The sequence below is a fragment of the Haemorhous mexicanus genome, chromosome 4, assembly GCF_027477595.1.
Source record: "Haemorhous mexicanus isolate bHaeMex1 chromosome 4, bHaeMex1.pri, whole genome shotgun sequence".
NCBI lineage: Eukaryota > Metazoa > Chordata > Aves > Passeriformes > Fringillidae > Haemorhous > Haemorhous mexicanus.
In genome coordinates this window covers 42,196,660-42,208,824 of record NC_082344.1, presented here as the reverse complement: position 1 = coordinate 42,208,824, position 12,165 = coordinate 42,196,660, and the positions used below count along the sequence as shown (strand labels likewise).

Sequence of the window (12,165 nt, the reverse complement as noted above, 5' to 3'; positions counted from 1 at the left end):
AACAGAAATTTTGTTATAATTTTTTGTTTGATTTAAATAAGTCTATGAAGAAAGAATAATTTTAAGGAAATGGAAAGTTAGAAATTATGTGACTAAAAAGAATTGCAGTCCTGGAAAAGCTATAAAGCATTTGGATTTTCTTCAGGTCATTTTTAAGTTTGGACACAGTGGGCAGATCATTGACAATCTGAACACATGTATCCAGGAATTTCATGTTTTTCTGGGAGGGAAGCCTCTCTGGCTGTTCCTCCTGGGCCAGGCAGGAATAGTTTTCACTGTATTCAAAAGTCCTTTTCCCCCTGATTACTGTATCAGGTACCTGGCTGGATCACCCTATATCTTTTGAATACACATGCTCTAATTTTTGAGGGAAGCTGGAATATGTGTATGTCTTGGGGGAGTACAAAGGAAAAAGAATACACAGGTCTTCTTCCAGAAGCTGAGAAGGATTTTTGTGTTCCAGAGTTCTCTTTCTCTTGTAAAAAGCCAACTCTCCAAAACAAGGAGAGGATAAGATTATAATCCCGAAAAAGATAAAAGGTATTAGCTATTACTGTCATTATTTCAGAGTCAGCTCTTAGGGATAAAAGCCATCTGGGTCTCATATATGAAATCTGAAGTGAATGAATCTATTTGAGCAATTTGTTAAATGAAACTGGGGCAGTGACAACAAAAATAAAAAGAATATGCTACCTCCCTGCTGTATAATACCCGGCATGTCTAAGAGTAATTTGTCTTTTTTTCCCCTTGGGAAATCAATACTACATGAAAGGGAAATTCATAGCAACTGAAGAGCAATTTGTATGCCAGCATTTACCATATATCTTGAGATATAGGAAAGTCCTGCCAGGCATCAGCATTAAATAGCTTGTAGCAGAAAATATTTTTCAGTGTAGCAAAAGGCAGAAGGGATCTCTTTTATAATTTAAAGGGAAGGACTGTGTAAATTTTCCTTCTGAATATTGATTGCAGTTGCTTTGGGCAAAGGATGAATTCAGTAAAATATTTAGTTTGTTGCATTTGAATTTATATGAAAGTGAAGCCACATGCTGCACAAGGGATAAATAGTGAGGGAATGTAGATTTCATAAGGAAACCCAAAATTATCTGTCAATTCTCAATACTTTTCTGTCTTGCTGTATGCTCATCCTATGTTAAGGTGAAGATCTTTGAACACTGCTAAGTTTACCAGTATCCAAATCATGCAGATCGGGTTCCCATTCACAGTCATTTGTTCCTTTCATGTATATATTTAATTCTGATCAGCACACTTGTTTATTGTTATTAGGATAATGCTGAAAAGCCCAACCACTGAATGCTATGGACTACTGAATTAACTTTATGATGTCAAGAAGTCTCCTTTATATAAATAAAAGAAACTTGGAACAGGATGGTAGGGTAGGGTGGTGTGGTAATAGTTCTGTCAGATGTTCCACTCATAACTGATGCAACATATACCTACATTTCTTTACTAGTTCTGTTAATTAATGTAATATTGTAACATGGTATTGTAAACATGTTCTGCTAAACATAATATATTGTACCATGTATGTGCAGGCAATCCTACATATGCACAGACACGTACATCAATGTAACAGAAAATACGAATTTTCTGAAAATTACAATTAAATTAAAAACTTAAATTAAATATTTAAAAAGGAGAAACTAAATTAAAATCGAGGAATAAGGAATACAGAATGTTTTTAAAACATCAAAAACATAAGAAAGCCCCAGATTTTTGAGGGCGTCTCTGAAATTTTGGTTCACTAAGCACACACATGGTTGTTAAAAAATATTGCTCTAGGATAAATTTCTGTGTGTAACCTACTGACATAAAAGCATGGGGAGATATTTTAGTAATCAAAGTCAGGTTATCTTGGTCATTGATACAGACAAAAATAGCTAGATTTGAACATATTTGTAAAGGATGAGACATTTAAACCTCACAAAGATGTTTGTGTTTAGCAGGAGACACGGGGTGAAGGGCACATCCAGGATTGAAAACTAGTGAAAGTAGTTGTTCATTTGGAGTAAACAAAAAGGCATAATTTGATTTGTCATACAAATAGTGAAGAATTCATTTAGTCATGATTTCAGGAACAGTTAGAATTTTATTTTGTTTCATACAGCTGTATACAGAAATACAACAGAGATTAGTCACAAGTAGGAACTCTAAAACTTATCATATCCTACTCCTAATACTGATGGAAATATTTTTATTTGTGAGGCCTGCTGCACCACAATACACCATTGTCTTGTTCACTTATAATTTCCTGATGAGTTTTTAGAAGAATTTTGCATTATTTCACTGGAGAAGCAATGTGGTTTAAGCATTTTGTAGAGCCTACATTGCTCTACAAATTGTAGGTAGATATTTTAATAGATGAATAATTCTGCTCTCTAAGTAGCATAAACATAAAAGAAAACTGCTTAAATATCAGAGAAACAGAAAAAAAAATGTTTTTTGAACTATACACTTTACAAAAACACTTAATAATATTTCTCTAAAGGACCTAAGAAAATATTAAATAAAAGCAGGAAAATAAAAGAGAATGCTATAGTGCACCTGTTTCCTCTGTCATTCAGAATATAATATTTATAGTGTTTCCACACAACTGGAAAGAGACACAAGAAAGAGAAATGCTATAATTTGAATGTGTACAGCACTTATTATAAGTGTGTCTAAAAATTGCATTTGTTTTTCCAACACACCTAATACAACACATGGCTAATTTGTAAGTAAAGGTCCCATTACAAGTATTTGTTGATAAATGCATATTACTGCAATTATTTAATTGAGAAAATATTTTGTGTTATGTATTTCCCTAATATCTTCTTAGGAAAAGTATAAGAGTAGAAAAAAAAAAATAAAGCAGGATTCTCTAGTTTAAAAAACTCACCTTGTGCATCTTTGCTCCTGATTTATCTATCCTGAGTGCCCAGCATTGCAGTGAGTCCAACTTCACATCACCAAGTGAAGAGGTAGCATGTCTGTGTGTGCTTTTCAAAAGCCTGGTATTACCTGCCTTCTCAACACATGGAAGCCTAGGCTAGTACATATTGCAAACATGTCTCTAGTTAAGAGGAGCTTGTCATCTCTCTACCACCTCTCCCTTCCCCTTTCTCTTCCCCCACTCTCTTTAGTTCTCAGTCTTAGAACAGACCCAGAGCAGAAGCAAAGTTCACCCTCACTGAATTTCCTACATGGATGTGTCGGAGTGATACTGAGTTACAGAACCCACTATGTATGGCTGTAAGTTGTTTTAACTTAGAGTAGCAACCAGAATTCAGAGAGGATGATCTTATGGCAGAAGTGATTAAAGAAATCTAGGCTCTGCTTGTTTTTCCCATAGCAAGTAAATTACAATACGCTTCATTTCTTCCCTGGGAAGACACAGAAAATATCTTTCTCTTGTGCTTTGATATGAGAACTAAAATACAATTGTTGTAGGAGTATAGAATAGTCCATACAGAAGACTGGATAAGTGTGTGTCAGTGTGCTAGTGCCTGAACACAAATATAAGATATAGTGCTATACATAGAGTCACGAGTTTCACTTGGCATAAAAGACACTTCAAATGCTGATTGAAGTAGTCAGAATTACTTTATTCAGCAGGGTTTTAGTCAAGCTAGGTATAGTTTAGATGACCAAATGTGATTTTACTAGAAATAACACTGTTTAAATGCAGAAGCAATTTCAGCGGAGTGAAAAGTCCCTGCAGTTCTAGGGGAAAAGAAGAAGCAGAGGTTTGGAGAACAATGTCCCAGCACTATGCTACCCCAATAACAGCACAGCATATTTTGTAGAATGTACATTTATAGGAATATTTACAGTTGTGTATACAGATACCTAGGCACTTTATTTCCTCAGGCAGCAGGAGAAGAGTTATAAATTCTTTGTGCTGCCTTTTTTCCCCCACTTGCTGTGTTGCCACCAATACAGAGAGAATTAAGAAAATGTTTTACGGGCGTTTTTGATGAAAAGTGTTTTAAGGCTGCCAAGTTCATAGTCATTTGTGCCGTGAAGGCTAGATGAGAAAGATTGTCAAGGAAACACATAATAATGAGTTCCAAAAGAAAATGTTGCCTTTAGAAACTTAGGGAAACCGGAGCCAAATATCTGGCAGGCTAATCTGTAATTGTTGTGGCTTTCACAATAGGACAAAACACTGCATGGATACATGCAGGTTTTGATGTAGAAAGTTTATTTGTAAGTGCTTTAATGAATTTTCAAGGAACATTAAGATGATGGGTGTCAAAAGACAGTTTTTACATCATGGAGAAAGGACTGCAATAATTTTTTGAAATGTATTCCACTAGCTACTTGGGTCATTTCTATGCACATTAAAGAATTTTTTAAAGCAATAGTGTTATGTGAAGAACACTTTATTTTTTCAGTCCAAGCTGGAATGTGATTTGATTTTATGGAAATTTTGTGAAGGCCATGTGAATTAATTCAATAGGAAGGGATCATATGTTTTATGTACTTGTTGATTTTCCAGAAGTCTGTTAATAATACCAGAGGTAAGAGAATGGTATTATTATTATTAACCACAGAATGGTTAAAGAAGAGTCCACTTGAGTCATCTGGTCCAACCTCCCTGCTCAAGCAGGGTCATCCCAGAGCACAGGATTTTTTCCAGGTGATCATAGAATATCTCAGTGAGGGAGACTCCATAATCTCTCTGGGCAAACTGTTCTGGTGCTTGGTCACCTGCACCCTTTCCTCATGTTTTGGTGAAATTTCATGCAACAATTTCTGTCAATTGCCTCTTGTCTTGTTGCTTGGCACCACCGAGCAGAGCCTGGCTCCATCCTCTTGGCACCCTCCCTTCAGATACGGACAGGATTGATGAAGTCTCCTCTCAGTTGTCTCATCTCAAGGCTGAACAGGCCCAGCTCCCTCAGCCTTTCCTTGTGAGAGAGACGCTCCAATCTCTTAATCATCCTTATTGCCCTCTGCTGGGCGTGCTCCAGGTTCTACATGTCTCTTGTACTGGACACAGCATTCCAGATATGTCCTCATCAGAGCAGAGTAGAAGGGCAGGATCACCTCCATGCCCTGCTGCAATTCTCTTCCTGATGCACCCCAGGACACCATTGGCCTCTTGGCCACAAGGTCACACTGCTGTTCATGGACAGCTTGGTGTCCACCAGAACCCCCAGGACTTTCTCCACAGAGCAGCTTCCCAGCAGGTTGGCCCCAGCCTGTCTGATGTCTGGGGTATTTCCCTCCCCAGGTACAGGACCCTGCATTTGTCTTTGCTGGATTTCAGCTGGTTCTTCTTCGCCCCTCTCTCCAACCTGCCAAGGTCCCTCTGAAGGGCTGCACAGACTCTGGGTTATTGGCCACTCCTCCCAGCTTTGTGTTGTCAGGGAACTTGCTCAGGAGGCACTGTTTATTTACATCAGACTTTATGATGTTATTGTATTATACTTCAAGTTTGAAGTGTTTAACAGAGCAAAAAATTTAACATTGATATGAAGGAAACTTGGACATACTGCCTTCTTCTCTTTACCCAAAAATTTCCTGTTTAGAAGCATGATCTTGCTTGGCAAAGCAGTTCTAGAAGAGGATTTTTTGTTTGTTTAAGAGCTCATTGTAAGAGCTGTTGGTGGGCAATTAACCTAAAATGACCTTTCTATTTCATTGAGTCAGAATGGAACCCATGTCTTCCAACGAAATGGCTAAAATACTGTCAGGAGCATGCAAAGAAATCCAGCTGCTGTAAAAGATAAAAATAAAATCTTCATTTCCCAAATGAGTTGATTTTTTAAAAATGAAAATACTATGACTCTTCTGCTTTGTTTCATTTTGCTTTTTAATATAGATTATATATTAGCCCCCAGAGAGATTACCATTGGAAGGAAACAATTAAATGGAACCTGGCCTAGGAAGATGTAATCTGACTGAAACATACAACTTTTTTTTCAATCTATCTTTCAAATGTAACCAAGTAGTGTCTTTTTGTTAGATACCATATTTATGTTGCAAATATAGCACACAGGTTAAGCACAAGGAATAAAATCAGCTGGAAAGGCAATATTTACAAATTAAGAGAGAATTGACATATGAAGAAACAACTACATTGAATTTCTAGTTCTTAATTCAGTGTTGTATCACCCTTTCTTGCTTCTAATAAATCTGAATCAATATGCAAAATCATAATTGAGGTCCACATTAACTGGGAAGAATTTTTATACCACCTCTCTGATACAAGGGGGACCCTAGCGGTTTTCTGGAATGAATATTTGCATGTCAGCCCTGCAGGCTGGGTGTGCTGAACCAGCCACAGGAGCCTACATCTTTTTGTCATCCAAGAGACTCAAAGAAAGATGATGTAACAATTGCTGGACACTACATATATCCATACATTCAGCCAAGTCTTTTAGAGCTGCTGAACCAGCAGGCCTTACAGATTTTGGAGCCAATAAATTGGTGATTCAATGTCAGTAACTTCAGAGCTCTAATTTGTCAACTGTCTAACTCTATGAACTGCTAGTCTGAGAGCCGTGAGATATGGAAAGTTCACAGACCAGCATCTAGGCTCCAGGATTTTGGTCATGTGTGATTTCAGTTAAATAAAGGCAGTGGGAATAGCTCTGGCCTTTTAGTCTTCCACTGTATGACAGCACATATTGATTTAGTACTGAAAGGAAAGGACATAGAAAGCAGATTTTGCACTACCAGAAACTTTTGTGTCAAGTTACTCATTTTCCTCCCTTACTGCAATGGAGGTGGCATTAGGTTTGACACTGTGAGGCATATGATGGCTTTTCACTGGTTATTGCCACCTCTTTTCACTCCTCCCTTGTCACCTTGTAACATATTTAGGAGAAAGATATTCCAGATACCATCAGAATGTGAGACTAGGAGGGGAGCATGAACCCTCTGAGAACTGTTATATGGAGCAGTGGTTCTCCAAGCAGCTGCCACTTGATCACAGAGGCAGAAATGCACTTGCATCCAGCTGGACTATCATGCTAAGCTTGATCTCATCCATATTTAGGGTTGTTTTTGATGACACAGCTTTAATTCCTTGTTTTGTCCTGAGTAACCATGACTTCTCAATTGTTCTTTCACACAGAAGCTGGAATTAAGGGCTTTATGAAGTCGATGTGCTTGTGTAAGGATACTGACTTTGCTCACACTCTACCAGCCAAAAAGCTGCTTTACTTTTCTTTTTTAAAAAATAATTAATCTAGCTTAAAAATGGATTAGTGTTGACATCTCTTCTTAACAATAAGGATAGAAACTCAGAATGAACAGCTGTTTGGACAATCTTGGATGAAAGCCTTTCCCTAGGCAAACACAGTAGATGCACAGGCACATGCAAGGGCACATTGCTGCCATTATTGATGCCCATCTGTCAGACTGGCATGGTGCCCACTCAGAAGCTGAGTCTAAACAAGGTCTTAGTGACATAGGCTCTGCCTCCTCTATGACAGTACTGCCACCTGGGTGCCAAACAACTTTTCGCAACGGCTTCCATTTTTAGGTAAAAAGAAAAGCACTATTTTTAAAAGGAGGAAAAAATTAAATATAATCAAATGGAAAACTTATTTTACTTTCAAGCAAATATGGTGTAATTAATGACTTTATATATGTGTGTGCAGTGCATAAATATATATACACACACGGACGTTTATATGTAAAATCACATTGTTGTTGCCTGTTGCGACAGGGGACTAGAGTTACTTGTTTTCATGAAGAATGAGAATTTTTCATTTACCAGGCAAGTGATCTATGGATTTCTCAGAATTTTAGGGGAAGGGGGAATTCAGAATATTTCGCAATTTTACTTGGAAAGAGTTTACTTACAGAAAAGTGATTTAATTTAAGTATCTGAGGAGACTGATTCCTTCTATCCCTGGAAATTCTTCAAATGACTACATAAGAGATATTTGATTTCAAATTCTTTTGAAATGTCCATTCCTTACCTAGTGTTTCTGATGGACCCAACATCACCAAACACCTAGAGGTAATCTTTTCTAGGCAGTAAATGGAATGCCAAGTAATTCCTACTCCCATGCATAATCTTCCTCCAAGCAGTTAAAATGACCTTAACTGTTGTGTGCAGTATTATAGCAGCAGCATGTTTCATGTCCTGTGAAAATTAAGCTTATTTTTCACACAGAGTATTATATTTAATTATGTTCTCTTCAGCAGAACTATTTATTGTTGTATTTCAGTGCAGTCTGGTAAATGAGGTGTGAAGTTTTGTGCCATGTCTAATAATTCTGTAAAGATATGGGTCAGTTTATTTTCTTTTATGGCTATGACTCGAAGTATGAAAGTGATTCTGAGTTTGGGATAGTAGTCTATTGGCAATCGGCCCTGGAAATCTCACTAATGAGATTAATAAGAAACAACTTCAGGATCGTCTAGCTTTATTTTCCTATGTAATGAAGTCTGAGTATTTTGCCTTTAAATGCATACATATTTATTATTAGAATTCTGGTTAGTTGTGGAGAAGAATATCATACAAAAATTACAGAAGTCAAAATTAACAGTTTTGAAATAGAAATATTACAAAAAAATGTCACCAGGTGGCAATGTTACACAACCTCTTCCAAGTTATTTTTGGTGTGTAAGCAAACAGACTGTAGTTATGAAAGTCTCTTGCAGTAACAGCAATTCACCCTGAAGAGAAAACTTGATGAGTATCAGAACTGTTTACATCTTCTTGACTTCTGATTAGAATTCTTAACTGAGTCAAACCTGGCTGTGGATAAGCAGACAGTGTTTTCTGAGCTGTGTGAATGGCACACACTCCGTGCCCTACAGGCTGCTCAGGTTACACGGTGTAGTTCTGACACTACCACTGGCCTCCTAAATGGACTAACAGGACAACTGCTGTGAACTGGAAATCCTTAATGTGGGGTTAGTTTTAGTGTACAAAGAGCTTTCCAGAGCCCAAAGAAAAGATTCTGTCATCGTTTTTAGTTCTCTGCATTGCAAAAGAGCTACCTCACAAAAAAAAAAAAAAAAAAGGCAAGGTTGGAAAACAGGGATCAGCTTTTTCCCAGCTGCTAGTGGCAGCGACGTCTCTGAATCTGCTGTAAAAAATAATAAAGGTTAAGTTAGTGTTTCAATAGGGAGAGATGGTTCATGTGTGTACAAGTAGGAAGGACTGGTGAGAAACTGTCTGTCCTGGTTCTGTGACCGAAGATTGCCCTTTCTTGTATCTGTGCAGTGGAATTAGTGAAAATCACACTAGATTAAAAAAAAACCAAATCCAAATACAACAAGATTGGGGTATTTTAGGTAATTTTCAGCTGGGTTTTATATTTAGTCAGTTGCATTTCTAGGCGGAAGTTACATCCTTTTTTTTATTATTCAAAAGTCATAGAGTACTTGTCACAGGGAAGATAACAAACATTAGCTTGTGGCCATCATTTAAACCTCACAGACATCTGAAAATAGTAGTGCAGAAGATAATTTAATATGGTCTTGAGAAACATAGATGGAACTATACGTAGAATTCAACTCACTTCTGAGTTAACTGATTCAAATTAAACACCAAATGATATGGGAAGATAGATTATGGATTAGGGCTAATTTGCATAATAATATTATAATTTACTTTGTTGCTGTAAACTGACTTCAAGTAATATAAGCAGTGTAATGAATGCACAAAATAGATGGAGACACTTTGGGCCCAAGTCAACCCAAATGACCTAATACCTGGGTTCATATACCTGTTTATCAGGCATTTTACACTGCTTTCATTTGCCTCTAAGGTAACCGAATTTCTGTGAATTTTCAGCTGAAGTAATCCATGTGAATAGCTATTTGCTGACTGTAAGGATAAACTCTCATCTCTAGCTGATAGACTGAGACAAATAATCCAAAATTATATAATGGATTAGTTCAATTAATGAAAAGAATATTTATGTTAGAAAATATAATATTTATTATATTCTCTTATGGACTTTAAACTTCTAGAATTATACAGTCACAATTTCCCAGATGCATGTATTGCTCAAACCAGGATGACCGAAATGAGTCTGAATAGGACATTACCATAGTTACTTTTGGCAAAATTAAGAGTAGGCTCTGGAAGAAGTCCAAACTCAAAGAATATTAGCTCTGCAAATAGATGTGGGAAATCCAACTTCTTGCATCCTCCAGACATGCTAAGATGCAGTTTGTGAAATATTGCTTTGTTTGATGCATGAAATTTTAGATGTCCTGAAATAGTGTGACAGGAAATCTTTATTTACCAAAATCTTGGCCACTATTTCATTTTAATGCTTTAAATGGTTATTTCTCAGTGAGGTGCACTGGAAATAATATTTCTAAAGTTAATATTTAGAGTTTAAAAATATCCAAAGAAATTACCCTGTTTTTTTCAATAACTTGCAAAATCCGTGGTGATAGTTGTGATAAACATCTTTGCAGCCATGATTACCATTTGTTTAAACTATTGTTTCATCATATTTGTGCACTAGAATGTCCAAATGATCCTAGGGTTTATGCAAAAGAAAGAGATTTCCAGATTTATAATTTGATATTAGAGCGAACTCCTGAATTACCTTTGGTACCTCTAGCACTGATCATTTGAAGCAAAAGGGTGTTGCCACTACATGTTTATCATCTAATAGTAATTTATTATGTGACTTGCATAGAATAGACTACTGCATTGTTTACATACCTCTACAATGTGCTTTCTTTGCAATAAATTGGAAGTTTCAGTTTATTCCATTTGCAGCACAATACTAAGGCCTGCTGCCTTAGGTGATTCTCATAATTTTCTTACCACAGGTCTCTTGTTTGTATTCCTACATACACACATACCCCCTACAGTGTCATCCATCTGGAATTAACTTTTACATAAATCTGGCTTGGAGTCTGACTGTTTTAGAGACTAGCTCTATTTCTCTAGCAGCTGAAATTAATAAGAATATTATGTCTACTGAAAAATGAGACTTTTTGAAAGTAGGAACAGGGCATTTTCAGCGCATGTAATTTATATCCAATCGACATATGATATGTGGATGTTCCCTTTTCACAGAGATTGATCTGTTTGGAAAAAGACATTTGCCTTCCTCAAATAATGATTTCAGAAAACTGAGATCACGTAGAAAAAGAATGTAAGTATTGTGTTTTCAATGAAAAAAAATTATAAAAGTTCAATAGCTTTTCTATAAAACGCAGTTAACTTTGGGGCTTATTTTTGGTCATATTAGAAACTGGAGCCAAGACTCGTACAGAAGTTTTCAACATAATCCATCATTATTTTAATAGAAATCAAGGTAAACATAAATAAATCTCAGTTAAATAAACTTTTCTTTTCCAGGATGAGCATTGAAGTAATTACAGTTAAACAGCTTATGTAAAAGTTTTAGATAAAAATTAGGAAATTGCTGTACATATATATCAGAATATTCTACAATATCTATTGTCTTCTTTTATCTTGAATTCAATGTTTTTTACAGAATAAATAAGTTAAATGGAAGGAACTACTTCAAGATGAAATATATAACAATGATAAGCTTATTTAAAAGAAGAGCGCAGTAAGTGTAAAGGAAAATAAGATAGGAAATACTGTTAAACATGGAGGAAAAGACAGAATGTCTTTTATTCAGATTTTGGAGCCTGCAGATGGTGTAAGTACCTTAATAATTATTCAGAAGTCCAACATGATGGTTATTTTTCTCTTTTCTACTAATATTTAATAGAACTATATTGTATGTTTGGTTAGATTGTTTTTCTACTAGTATCTGGTGGAATCCTGTTTTTTCTTCTGGACAAATGAATGATAATTTCACTCTGGATTTTTCAAATGACTCCATGACAATGCAGGTTCTTTGATTGTATCATCTACAAATAATTAAAATACATTTTATTAATTTATTTTTAAGTTATTTGTGTGTGGGGAAAATGTATGGAATGCTAAAACACAGCAATTAATACTTTCAGAATATAGAAAAAACATCACCTCCACCACCCCTTTGGCTTGTGAATTTAAAAAGGATATGTGTGCTTTAGCTAACATATGTAGCTATAGGAACTTACTGGGTTTTTTTCAGTACAAAAAATACAGAGGCCAAATAATCTTTGTTTATCAAATATATTATCAAGAAATCAATATGTTAAAAGACAATTATATGCTTGTTCTTTGAAAGTTCTTATACTTGTTGATGATTTTCTTTCATGTTA

General features: G+C 35.9%; 1 long non-coding RNA gene across 1 annotated transcript in view; it reads left to right on the top strand.

Annotated features, from left to right (window-relative positions):
- LOC132326922 (uncharacterized) overlaps window positions 1–11,602 on the top strand; it is a 41,966-nt gene extending 30,364 nt beyond the window's left edge. The window contains exons 2-3 of the long non-coding RNA XR_009486369.1: window positions 11,018–11,096; window positions 11,442–11,602. This is a non-coding gene — a long non-coding RNA (uncharacterized LOC132326922). The remainder of the gene's footprint in view (window positions 1–11,017; window positions 11,097–11,441) is intronic.
- Window positions 11,603–12,165: the final 563 nt, after the last annotated feature.